General features: G+C 44.3%; 1 protein-coding gene across 5 annotated transcripts in view; it reads right to left on the bottom strand.

Moving 5' to 3' along the window:
* LOC140480503 (cytoplasmic dynein 1 intermediate chain 1) overlaps positions 1-14,075 on the bottom strand; it is a 279,676-nt gene that overhangs the window by 237,306 nt on the left and 28,295 nt on the right. Inside the window, exon 1 of one of the 5 annotated variants that reach the window (XM_072575447.1) lies at positions 10,704-10,862. The exons of the other annotated variants lie outside the window; for them this stretch is intronic. The gene's annotated coding sequence lies outside the window, so the exon portion shown is untranslated. Of the gene's footprint in view, positions 1-10,703; positions 10,863-14,075 lie in introns of those variants that run through there. 5 annotated transcript variants of the gene reach the window in all.

Here is a 14,075-nt window from a genome sequence, read left to right as displayed (position 1 = left end):
CTATCCTATCTACCTGAGATTCCACTTTCAAGGAGCTATGAACTTGCACTCTAAGGTCTCTTTGTTCAGCAACACTCCCCAAACCTTACTATTAAATGTATAAGTCCTGCTAAGTTTTGCTTTCCAAAAATGCAGCATCTCGCATTTATCTGAATTAAACTCCCATCTGCTACTCTCAACCCATTGGCCCATCTGATCAAGATGCTTTTGCAATCTGAAGTAATCTTCTTCGCTGTCCACTATACCTCCAATTTTGGTGTCATCTGCAAACTTACTATCTATAGCTCCTACGTTCACATCCAAATCATTTATATTTATAATGAAAGCAGTGGACTCAGCACTGTGGCACACTGCTGGACACAGGCCTTCAGTCTGAAAAGCAACCCTCCATCACCACCTTCTGTCCTCTATCTTTGAGCCAGTTCTGCATCCAAATGATTAGCTCTCTCTGTATTCCATGAGCTCTAACCTTGCTAACCAACCTATCATGAGGAACCTTGTCGAACGCCTTACTGAAGTCCATATAGATCACGTTCACTGCTCTACCCTCATCACTTCTCTTTGGTACTTCTTCAAAAAACTCAATCAAGTTTGAGAGACATGATTTGCCATGCACAAAGACATGTTGACTATCCCTAATTAGTCCTTGTCTTTCCAAATACATGTAAACCCTGTCTTTCTAGATTCCCTCCACAATCTTGTCCACCATGGATGTCAGGCTCACCGGTCTATACTCCCTGGCTTTTCCCAACCACCTTTCTTAAATAGTGGCACACGTTAGCTAACCTCCAGTATTCCAGCATCTCATCTATGACTATCAATGATATAAATATCTCAGCAAGGGGCCCAGCAATCACTGACGGTCAGGCAGCATCAGAGGAACAGGAGAATCGACATTTCAGGCAGAAGCCCTTCACATGGAGGGCTAATTCCTGTGTTTTTCCAGCACCACATTCTTCAACTCTCCCGCATCTGCAGTCCTCACTTTCACCCAGTAATTACGTCCTAGGTTCCTACAGAGGTCTCACATACACCTGATCAGGTCCTGGGAATTTATCCACCTTTATGCCATCCAGCACCACCTCCTCTGTAATATGGACATTTTCCAAGATGTCAGATACCATCTTATTCCCCCACATCCTTCTCCACGGTCAACACTGATACAAAATATTTGGTTAGTAACTCCCCCATCTACTGTTGTTCCACACATAGGCTACTTTGCTGATCTTTGAAGGGTCCTGTTCTCTCCCTCGTTACCCTTTTGTCCTTAATATATTCACAAAATCATTTTCGATTCTCCTTAACCCTAGTTACCAAAGCCATCTCATGTCCCCTTTTTGCCCTCCTGATTTCCCTCTTAAGTATATTCCTACTGCATTTGTACTCCTCTAAGGATTCACTCACTCAATCTCTGCTTCCTCCTTTTTCTTAACCAAAACATCAATTTCTCTCATCATCTAGCATTCCCTACTTCTACCAGTGTTGTCTTTCACCCTATACTGTCTCTGGACTTTTGTTATCCCATTTTTTTTGAAGGCTTCCCATTTTCTAGCTGCCCCTTGACCTGCGAACATCTGCCTCCAATCAACTTGGGAAGTTCTTGCCTAATACTATCAAAATTGGCATTCCTCCAATTTAAAACTTCCACTTTTACATCCTGTCTATCCTTTTCCACTACTATTTAAAAACTAACAGAATCATGTTCGCTGGCCCAAGTGCTCCCTCCCTGACACCTCAGTCACCTACCCTGCCCATTTCCCAAGAGTAGGTCAAATTTTGCACCTTCTCTAGTAGGTGCATCCATATACTGAATCAGAAACTTTTCTTGTACACACTTAAATTCCTCTCCAACTAAATCCTTAAGACTATAGCAGTCCCAGTCTATGTTTGGAAAGTTAAAACCCCCTACCATTACCACCCAATTCTTACAGATAACGGAGATCTCCTTACAAATTTGTTTCTCAATTTTTACACTGACTATTGGAGGGTCAATAGAACAAGCCCAATAAAAGTAATCATCCCCTATTTCTCAGTTCCACTCAAATAAATTTCATTGGACGCGATCCCAGGAACATCCTCCCTAAATACTGCCATGATGTTATCCCTGATCAAAAATGCCACTCCCCCTCCCTTCTTACACCCTTTCTATCCTCCCTTTAGCATTTTGTTTGTAATGTGCATCTGATTCCCTTGTTTCAACATTACATTGAGATGGCATTCCTGTAAACAAAGTAACATTGTTTGGAGATGTTTTGAAGCAAACATGACGGTCACTTTTTCTCTTCCAAGTAGAAATTGATAAAAATGTCCACAAGCAAAGACAAAAACCAGATTCCCTTTCTTGATTGGAGTACGGTATTGTTGCACTTGTGTTAATGCCCTGGACAAAATGCAACTGGTTGTCCTTACTGTAATAGGACTGCTGTAAGTCATGTCTCACAGCTGTCACACCACAGTGCAACTTCATCACTAGGTCATACTTGCACAGAGCTGGTGCTGCTATCAACAGTAGCTTGATTTAATGAAGGTTGCTTCTTATTCTGTGCCTCAATGCTAATACATATCCTTGACCTTGAGTTGGCACAATGGTTCACATTGAAATTAGACCAGAATTTTGTTAAGCAGTTGCAAAAGATTTTGATTGGCTTCTTCCATCACGTTACTCTATCCACAAACTAGCAAAACCACTCACTAACCCTTTTATGTTTTCTGTATTGATATTCCTCTGGAGCAATGGATATTGCAATCTGTATCTCATAAATGATAAAAAAAGGTTGCTGCTTTTATCCAGCTCCCTTGCCAGTAACAATCTTTGCATTTAGGGTAGAGAAGATGTTAGCTTTTGTACATTGAAGGAATTTTGTCACAATATTTGGCATGAAGTAGTGAGATCTCTTCACAGCTCTATTTAGAAGCTTTGCGTCAATGCGTATGCTGAACTATGATGCCTCTAATCTATTCTGAGGAGTTGTCACTTTCTTGACTGCCTCTTTCTTTTCTAAACTTTTTTAATCTCATCTTTCAGGCTGGCCTTGACAGTGGCTGTAATTTTCCTCAACAGTTATTGAAGTGTTCTTACACTCTTATCTACTTCAATGTTATATTGTCCTTGTAAACAAATCATTGTACTCCAAGATCTGATCTGCATTCAATGATGGTGCTATGACATTTGAAATTTGGTTTGACAAGGATTACTGGTTCAAGCTCAAGATTTTCTTCAGCTGAAACACGCAACCTTTGCTTTCCATCAAGATCCAGAACTTTAAGGTCTTGTTCTTGTCATTATAATTGGGCTCTCCAATTAACTTGTCCCGAGCATAAATATGTTGCCATCATTTCATCACAACTTAATTTTTGAGGTCTTCATATTTGAAATGATGTTAAGCAACAGATCTGAGAAGGTCAAGATGTTGTATGGAGCATTGATATCTGACACCATGTTGACTTAATGATCTCCTTCTGCAATCATTATTCCAACAGTCACAAACCATTTATCACCCGTTCAACTGAATGAATCAACTTGAGAGAGATGCACTTGCTTGTTCTGCTGCCTTCCAGCCATATCTTTGTATGCAAAATGATTCACCTTCTTGTAGTAACACTATGTTCCTCATGCTGGACATGACCTGTAAAGGACCTCTACTCTTCTTCATCCACAGAAGAATCCATACACGAAACAAACAGTTCTTCCTCACCATATCGGAAATTAAAGATAGTAAGTACCAAAAAACTTTCGTGTACTTATCCCCACACTCCGGATTCCTCAACCGTTCCAGAATCTTCCAATCGGCCTCCGGAAGCGCTTGGGCGCCATTAACCACGCGGCCTCTGCAGCAACCGCTGCCGCAAATCATGACGTCACTTCCGCCCCCACCGACCATGCAGCCTCCGCGATCGCCACCCAGACAAGCGCCTCTACAATCGCCAGGAAGACCATCACCGACAGATTTGTGGCCTCCGCGGGGTCCACAACCACCAGGAACACCACAGTTTCTGCATTCGCCACAGCCACTTCTGCCCCCCGGAGTTGCCGTTGCCGCATCTACTTTCGCCCCCCAGTGACGTCACTCGCCTGCACAACGACCATGCCGCATGCGACTCGGCCCCCACGCCTAACCCCATCCCCACGCCCAGCTCCAGTCCCACACTAGCTCCCAGCCCTGCCGTATTTTCACCATCCCTCCACACCTCCCTCTCTCTGAGGATGAAAGATCAGTCCTCAGCAGAGGCCTCACCTTCATCCTCCTACACTCCCGGATTAATGAATTCAACACGCGGCGAGACATCAAGCATTTCTTCCGCCACCTTCGCCTCCGTGCCTACTTCTTCAACCAGGAGTCCCGCCCACCCTCTGACAACCCCTTCTCCTGCATCCAACACACCCCATCCACCTGAACACCCCGTGCTGGCCTCTTACCCGCCCTCTATCTCTGCATAGCCAACTGCCACCGCGACAATGACCGCCTCAACCTGTCCACCCCTCTCACCCACTCCAACCTCTCACCCTCGCAACGTGCAGCCCTCCACTCCCTCTGCTTCAACCCCAACCTCACCATCAAACCGGCAGACAAGGGAGGCGCAGTGGTAGTTTGGCGCACCGATCTTTATATTGCTGAGGCTAAACACCAGCTCACGGACACCTCCTCCTACTGCCCCCTTGACCATGACACCACCTCACACCACCAAACCATCATCTCCCAGACCATCCATAACCTCATCACCTCAGGGGGATCTCCCACCCACCGCCTCAAACCTCATAGTCCCACAACCCCGCACTGCCCGTTTCTACCTCCTGACCAAAATCCACAAACCTGACTGCCCCAACCAACCCATTGTCTCAGCCTGCTCCTGCCCCACCGAACTCATCTCTGCATACCTCAACACTGTCCTGTCTCCCTTAGTCCAAGACCTCCCCACCTACGTCCGGGACACCACCCACGCCCTCCACCATGATTTCCGCTTCCCCGGCCCCCAACGCCTTATCTTCACCATGGACATCCAGTCCCTATACACCTCCATCCCCCATCACAAAGGCCTCAAAGCCCTCCGCTTCTTCCTTTCCCACCGAGCCAACCAGTACCCTTCCATTGACACCCTCCTTCGACTGACTGAACTGGTCCTCACTCTTAACAACTTCTCTTTCCAGTCCTCCCACTTCCTCCAAACCAAAGGAGTAGCCATGGGCACCGACATGGGCCCCAGCTTTGCCTGCCTATTCGTTGGGTGGAACAGTCCATCTTCCGCAGCTACACTGGCACCACCCCCCATCTTTTCCTCCGCTACATCGATGACTGTATCGGCGCTATCTCGTGCTCCCACGAGGAGGTTGAACAGTTCATCCACTTTACTAACACCTTCCACCCCGACCTCAAATTTACCTGAACCGTCTCAGACTCCTCCCTCCCCTTCCTAGACCTCTCCATTTCTATCTCAGACGCCGACTCAACACGGACGTTTACTATAAACTGACTGACTCCCACAGCTACCTAGATTACACCTCCTCCCACCCTGCTCTCTGTAAAAACGCCATCCCATATTCCCAATTCCTTCGCTGCATCTGCTCCCAGGAGGACCAATTCCAATACCGAACAACCCAGATGGCCTCCTTCTTCAAAGACCGCAATTTCCTCTCAGATGTGGTTGACTATGCTCTCCACCACATCCCCTCCACTTTCCACTCCTCCACCCTTGAACCCCGCCTCTCCAATTGCCAGCAGGACAGAACCCCACTGGTCCTCACCTACCACCCCCACCAACCTCCAGATATATCATATCATCCTTCGTCATTTCCGCCACCTCCAAACAGACCCCACCACCAAGGATATATTTTCCTCCCCACCCCTATCAGCATTCCGGAAAGACCTCTCCCTCTGCGACTCCCTCATCAGATCCACACCCCCCACCAACCCAACCTCCACTCCCGGCACCTTCCCTTGCAACCGCAAGAAATGCGAAACTTGCACCCACACCTCCCCCCTCACTTCCCTCCAAGGCCCCAAGGGATCCTTCCATATCCATCAGAAGAAGTTCACCTGCACCTCCACACACATCATTAACTGCATCCGCTGCACCCGATGTGGCCTCCTATATATTGGGAGACAGGCCGCCTACTTGCAGAACGTTTCAGAGAACACCTCTGGGACACCCTCACCAACCAACCCAACCGCCCCGTGGCTCAACACTTTAACTCCCCCTCCCACTCCGCCGAGGACATGCTTCCTCCATCGCCAGACCATGGCAACACGACACCTGGAGGAAGAGCACCTCATCTTCTGCCTAGGAACCCTCCAACCACAAGGGATGAATGCAGATTTCTCCAGCTTTCTCATTTCCCCTCCCCCCACCTTTTCTCAGGCCCAACCCTCGAACTCAGCACCGCCTTCTTGACCTGCAATCTTCTTCCCGACCTCTCCGCCCTCACCCCCTCTCCGGCCTATCATCCTCACCTTAACCTCCTTCCACCTATCATATTCCCAGCGCCCCTCCCCCAAGTCCCTCCTCCCTACCTTTTATCTTCGCCTGCATGGCACACCCTCCTCATTCCTGAAGAAGGGCTTATGCCCAAAACGTCAATTCTCTTGTTCTTTTGATGCTGCCTGACCTGCTGCGCTTTTCCAGCAACACATTTTTAAGCTATGAATCCTTCTTTGTGATGTCCTCCATAGTACTTGCATTCTGCCTTTTGGACTTGGAGTATTTCATCATCATAATGCAAGAATTAGTTTGATCTACCACGAGTATGCTCCTGCTTCTGATTTACAATGTTAGCACTTATGCATATGTTTTGTTTTGGGGGATGGTCCTCAGAATAAGTTTACCTCTCCCAGTAGACATGTTCTTACTGCAGATCTATTGCACCTAATATATTACAGTCTTAAGTCAGATCTTTAGTTGAGTGAATAGGTGCAACTAAAATGAGTTCATATATTGATCATTGAACCTTGGGTCCTAATACTGAACATTCGTAAGGACATTCACTTGGAGTTTAAAATACGCCTTTGCTGAAATCTTTAAATCCTTTTTTTTTGGTCCGTTCTTCAGAGAGAATCGAGGTAGAAAGAGTCTCTTCCCAGGGTGATGGAAGTCTGGAAACATGTAGCTGCTCTGCCTTGTTAAACAGATCTTGGTCTGTTTTGTAATTTTAACAAAGCATGGGAAAACTTGCCAGTTTAGCCCATTATAAATGTACATTTTGACCACAGCTGGGAGAAGCAAAGCTGCTGTCATTTTTCTCTTCCAGTGTTTCAGCTGTGGACTGTTCTTTTGTTCATTTTCAAGTGCTGCTGACAGCTTTTATAGCTCTGAATCTTCATGTGTCACTTTGTCAGTAGTGGTGTTCATTTTAAAACTCTTCAGCACTCAATATCAACGTGACTTCTGACACCAACTTTGGGTTCAGCAGACAGCAGTATGGTTAGAATGCAGTCTTTACAGATGTTCCTACTTAGTGAGTTTTGAGAAGATTTGTAGCTCAGGTTGAGGTTTTGGATGTAGGTTTGCTCACTGAGTTGGAAATGAACCTTTCAGCTCAGTGAGCAAACCTATATCCAGACGTTCCTTCTAAAATGGCTGCCTTTAGTGTTTGCATACCTCATCTAAGTCACATGACTATAGCAGATGAACGGCTTTTACACATATTTGCATTCGAATCCAAACAAGACAGTGGAAAAAAAAACTGCTCTGATTACCTGCTTTAAATTACGCTTTGCAAGTTCAAGAGCATGACAAAGAACTTTTCCCCCCACTTTGATTTTTAAAATTTGCATTAAATTTTGAAAACAAGCAGACTGTCTGGGTAAACAGATGGAACAAACAAAAAAAATTAAAAAGTTTTTGTTCTCCCACATTTGAAAAAAGTAGTGAATTGATCAAGTGCAAGAGTAAGTGATAGCCAAGCAAGAGGAAGGTATGATCAATGGCAGAGAATGGGTGGGGGTGAAGATATTAGAATGGTGAAGAACTATGGAATACCACAGGAACAAGTGATTAGTGTGAAATTTGAATAATTAGGCAAAAGGAGTTGAGAGCTATACTTCTGCATTTAAGGTAACAATTTCATGGAGATGAATGCATTCACTCTCCCAACACAATACCATGTCATTACTTACCTCACTTCAAAACAAAAGAAATTAAGATGGGAAAAAGCAGAATAGAACACAGTCAGAAAAAAAAGAGACAAAGTGTACAGACTGATCAAAAAGTGACCACATTCAATCACATGTTAGTGGAGACATAGTGGTAATGTCAGTGGACTAGCAATCTAAATCCTCAGGCTAATTATCTGGGAACGTGAATTAGAATCTACAATGAGATGGCAAAATTTAAAGTTAATTAAAATCTGTATTTAAAATATAGCGCATTATTACAATCAACAGTGGCTGCACTGCCAAAGATTCATCTAGTTCACTAATGTCCTTAAAGTGAAGGAATTGGGCTGTATTCGGCTGATTTTGTCTATATGTGACTCGGGTAACTCCTAAATGCCCTCTCGAATGGCCAAACAAGCCAAATGTACTGAACTACTATAAAGACTAAAAGAAATGAAGCCAGTCAAACTGTCTGGCATTGACTTAGGCACCAGAAACAATGGCTCTGCAAAGTCCTCCTCTATAATATCTGGGGGTTTGTGCCAAATTTAACTGTCCCACGAATTAGTCAAACAATGGCCTGACATAATCATCTCTTACGCGCCAAAGAACACCAGCATCTCTGGGTATGTCCTGTCCCACCTGCCAGTCAAGCCTAGCAGAAGCCACGGAATTGTGGTTTACAGTTGGGAAGCAGCTGTTACATGAGTCCTCAACATTGACTCCAAACCCCCTGATATTTCCCAGCAATATGTCATATGTGGAAAGGAAACTATTTGCTAAATGTATTCTACTAATGGTCAGTCATGGTGCTGCCGAGGTACTCTTGGTGATGGACATTGAAGTCCCCCACAGTGCATTCTGTGCCCTTGATATCATCAGTGCTGCCTCCAAGTGGTGATCAAACTTTAGGAATAATTGTTCATTAGCTGAGTTTGGCCAGAGGTGGGGGTGGGACAGCAAAGTACCTGGTGCCCATCCCCATTTTTCAAATGATGCCATGTTACTACATGGGGTCTAAAGTCAATTTGAGGACATAAGGCAAGTCCCTCCCAACAGTCTCCCATAATCATATAGAGTTATAGAGTCATACATCTCAGAAACAGACCCAGCAGTCCAAGTCTTCCATACCAAACATCCTAATTTGACCTAGTCACATTTGCCAGTATTTGGCCCATATCCCTCTCAACTCTCCTATTCACATACCATCCAGATGCCTTCTTCCTATTCTTCCTATAGAAGGACAACCAGAATTGTACACAGTAGTCCAAAAGTGACCTCACCAATCTCCTGTACAGTCACAACATGACATCCCAACTCTTGTACTCAATGCTCCGACAAATGAGTAAAATGTGCCTAACACCTTGCTCCCCATCTTGTCTACCTGCAATGCTACTTTCAAGAAACTATGCACCTGCATCCTTAGGTCTCTTTGTTCGGCTATACTCCCTAGGCCCTACCGTCAATTGTATAAGGAGAAAGTGAGGACTGATGATGCTGGAGATTCAGAGTTGAGAAGGCACAACAGGTCAGACAGCATCCAAGGAGCAGGTCAGCCAACATTTCAGGCATAAGCTCTTCATCAGGGGCTAAGAGATAAATAGGTGGGGTGGGGGAAGATACCTGAGAAAGCAACAGGTGGATGCAGCTGGGAGGTAATTGTGATAGGTTGGAGAGGTTGGAGCGGATAGGTGGGAAGAAAGATGGATAGGTAGGACAGGTCAAGAGGGCAGTGCCAAGTTGGAGGGTTGCATCTGGGATGAGGTGGGAGAGGGGAGATTCGGAAACTAATGGAGTCAATATTGATACTGTGTGCTTGAAGGGTCCCAAGACAAAGGTGAGGCATCCTTTCTCCAGTTGGCGGGTGGCTTTGGTTTAGCAGTGGAGGCAGCCCAGGACTTTCATGTCCTTGGTGGAGTGGGAGGGGGAATTGAAGTGTTCAGACACAGAACAGTGGAGTTATTTGGTGAGCGTGTCCCAGAGATATTCCCTGAAACGCTCCATTAGTTAGTGTCCTGTCTTCCCAATGTAGAAGAGACCACATTGAAAGCAACAGACACAGTAGATGAGGTGTTTGGACGTGCAGGAAAATCTCTGCTGGATGCGGAACGATCCTTTGAGGCTTGGTTTTACACATCTTGCAGCATCAAGGGAAGTTGCTGGGTGTGCAGTGGACTGAATGAGGGAGTCACGGAGGGAATGGTCTCTGCGGAACGCAAATAGGGGTTGGGAGGGAAATATATCTCTGGTAGTGGGGTCTGATTGCAGGTGGCAGAAATGGCAGACGATTGTGCATTGTATCTAGATAATAGTGGGGTGGAAGGCAAGGACCTGGGGGTGGGGGTGGAGGGTTCTATCCTTATTGCAGTTGGAGGGATGGGGTTCAAGAGTGGAGATGTGCTGGGCAGCATTGTTGATCACATTGTTGACCACCTTCCCCGAGGCCCACTCCCCCTTTCCCCTCCACATTCCTGATTAAGGGCGTATGCTCGAAACATTGACTCTCCTGCTCCTCAGATGCTGCCTGACCTGCTGTGCTTTTCCAGCTCCACACCTTTTCAACTGTATAAGTCCTGCTCTGGTTTGCCTTGCCAAAATGTGACACCTCTTACTTACCTAGATTAAACTCCATCTGCTGCTCCTCAGCCCATAGGCCTATCTGATCAAGGTCCCATTGTACTTCTTCACTGTCCACTACACCACCAATTTTGATGTCATCTGCAAACTTACTAACCATTCTTCAAATCATTTATATAAAATGATAAAAAGCAGTGGACCCAACACCGATCTTTGTGGCACACCATTGGTCAGAGGCCTCCACCTTGATGGATCTGTGCTGTGATGGAACGGGAACATACCCAAATATTAGTTCGACCAATTTGACTTGATTCACGTCAAATGGCAGAAAGTACTAAAATGTTGCCTTTTGACTACTACTTGCTTCAATTCCCACAGCCTGGCAATTTACAGCCTACAAAGAGTAGGGCAAACTTCAAGTAAAGTTCAAACCAGGATGATATTCCAAGTTGAACCGACTTATGGCATCAGTTTGGCATTGGAGTGAGTTTGATCAATAACACAGGAGGCAATAGGGGCACCTTTGGAGCAGCACTTTGCTTGTTGGATGGCTTTAGCTCTTTTCCTCAGTTTCATGCAACTGGTAGACAAGCAGGAGGCTGATGAAATGCGTGAATGGCTGAACCTCAAGATCCCTCCATTCTACAAAACTACCGAAGATCCTACCATTAATTGTGATAGCTCGACCCTTGTTTGTTGTAATCTAACTGCATTACCTTGCATTTACCCACATTGAACTCCATCTGCAGTTTTTCAGCCACTCACGCATTTCATCAGAAGAAAACAGCAAGCCAGGCAGCATCTTGCTTGTCTACCTTGGATTCCAGAATGTGCAGGGTTTTTTTTGTCTCATCATTGGGTGGCATGGTGGCTCAACGGTTAGCACTGCTGCCTCACCGCACCAGGAACCAGGGTTCAATTCCAGCCTCAGGCAACTGTGTGAAGTTTGCACATTGTTCCCATGTCTGCATAGGTTTCCTCTCACAATCCAAAGATGTGCAGGTTAGGTGAACTGGCTATGCTAAATCGCCCATAGTGTTGAAGGATGTGTAAGTTAGATGCATTAGTCAGGAGTAAATATAGAGTAGAGTAATGGGGAATGGGTTTGGGTGGGAAATTTTGGAGGGCTGGTGTGGACTTGTTGGGCCAAAGGGCCTGTTTCCATATTGTAGGAATTCTAACTGGCAGCCACTTCTGAGGCATTCAGGAGAATAGATGAGTTTTCTTAATTTCACTCAGTGGGAGCAGAATGCACACCAATCAGTTTCTAACGCTGATTCCATGCAGATCTAAAAAAGGTTTTTTTCTGCAGGAGTGTTCTGACTCTAAGTTGTTATAATATTTACAGTTAAAATAAATACATCATTCCCATAAGATAGCCATATGCTCCAGTTCCTATACAAGGCCTGGCTAAGTGCAAACTGGAAGGCTTAGAAAAATGTTGACAAAATAAACTCTTTTCTTCAAGGTCAAGTATTACAACCTATTACAGAACTCTTAGGGCTTTAAAATCAAGCTGGAATACAAACTAGCAACTAACTTTTCAGGAGTTCCAACTGTTCAGAATTGAAAAGTAATTCAGAACTTCTGCAAGCACCATAGGAGAAAAATTATCATTCAAATTTATTTAACTATTTTTAAACAGTATCATTTGATAGTTATTAAAATCTTAAAGAGGGAAAGAGATTTCCTTGGTGATAGTAATTCACATAATAAAACTACAGGAATAGGTTCGGCCAAAGTTGGTAACCCCCACTGCATACATTGCCATGCCCCTGGTTGTTCTGAAGACCCTTGAATACATAATTGCCTTGTTGTGCATCTTGGATAGTTTGTTTAATATTGTGATGTCTTACTTAGGGATGGTTGAATTCCAATGTGATATTAAATTTTGAAGGATGTTTAACCAAGGCTGACCTGTTAAATGAGATATTTTGACCACGTTTTCCAAGATGTACTTAAATCATCTAAACTCTAGAAACTAACTGCTGTTGTTCATGGATCATAGGAACAAGAGTAGGTTATTTACACCCTCAAAATTTGTTTTCCCCATTTAATAGGATCATATTTAATCTGTATCTTAACTTTTTCCACTTCTCTGGGCTTTGTATCTTTTTCTAACATTTCCAGAAAAAGTTGATTAACCTCATACTTAATATTATTTCATTTAGCACCTACATTTTTGAAGAAATCTTGCCTAACTTGTCTAAGTGACATGGCTTTATACGCCACCAGTTGATCATTGGAATGTGCTCTTTTAACTCAGTATTCAAATCTTGAAACTGATCCACTAACTGCTCCAACAACACAGATTCAATGCCCATTCTGCACATTTCCAAAGTCATTTCAGTTATTGCGATCTGTGGTGGATGACAGGAAGGAGAGGGGAAAGTCACCCAACTGAGACAATACAGGCTCAACAGTGTAACTTTGAGGGGAAGTACAGGGTCTTTGGAGGTTCACATGCATAACACTCTAAAGATGACCAGGTAAGATGAAACAATTGTTAAGGTGGCATGTCGAGGCAAAGAGTATAAAAGCAAGGAAGTGATCTACATCTCTACAAATCATTGGTCAGAGCAGATTTGGAGTATCGCATTCATTCTGAGTACCTTACTTAAGGATGTTAAAGCACTGCAGGAGTGCAGAGGAGATTTACTATAGGAAAGAGGGACTATAGTTACAAGGAAAGATTAGAGAAATTGGGCTTATTCTCCTTGGAACAAAAAAAAATTAAGTGACTTATTGAGATGTTCAAAATTGCAAATGATTTTGATAGAATACAGAAGGATATTCTGCTTCCACTAGTCAGTACGTCAGTAATTCTGGATCACAATTTCAAGATTGTCAGCAAGAGCGCTAGGAGTGAGCTGTGGAGAAACAGCTTTACTCAAAGTTATTAGGATTCGGAATGTGCTGCCTAGCACACTCCATAGGAGGTTTCAAAGGAGCACTGGATATATATTCGAAAATGATGAATTGAGAGGGCTTTGGAGATCGGCTTGAACAATGGGGCAAGCTGGGTAGTTACTTTGGGAGCCAGTATGGGCACGATACGTTGAATGACCTCTTTCTGTACTATAAAATTCTATGATTCTAAAATTGCTGGGACACATTTCTTATAATAATGCTAGATCTGGGTTTCTAAGAGTCTCTTGATCAATGAAGATATGCTATCTATAATCTGACATCAAGCAGTTTGTGAGGGATATAAAATGAGTGAGCCAAGATAGCAATATCCACCCAAGGAAATGGGAGCAATTTAATTTCATCAGTTTGCATCACAACAGAGAAAGGAATAGAAGGACAAAGGTGTAGACCCGCAATTCCCCAACAGGGCGATTGCTGCATCGAAAGTGGCACTGTAGATCACCACTGACTAGACAAACTTATCAATATCATACTTCCAAG

Source organism: Chiloscyllium punctatum, chromosome 8 (genome assembly GCF_047496795.1).
Source record: "Chiloscyllium punctatum isolate Juve2018m chromosome 8, sChiPun1.3, whole genome shotgun sequence".
Lineage (NCBI taxonomy): Eukaryota > Metazoa > Chordata > Chondrichthyes > Orectolobiformes > Hemiscylliidae > Chiloscyllium > Chiloscyllium punctatum.
Note: the sequence above shows the minus strand (reverse complement) of the source record. Positions and strands in the feature narration are given on the sequence as shown.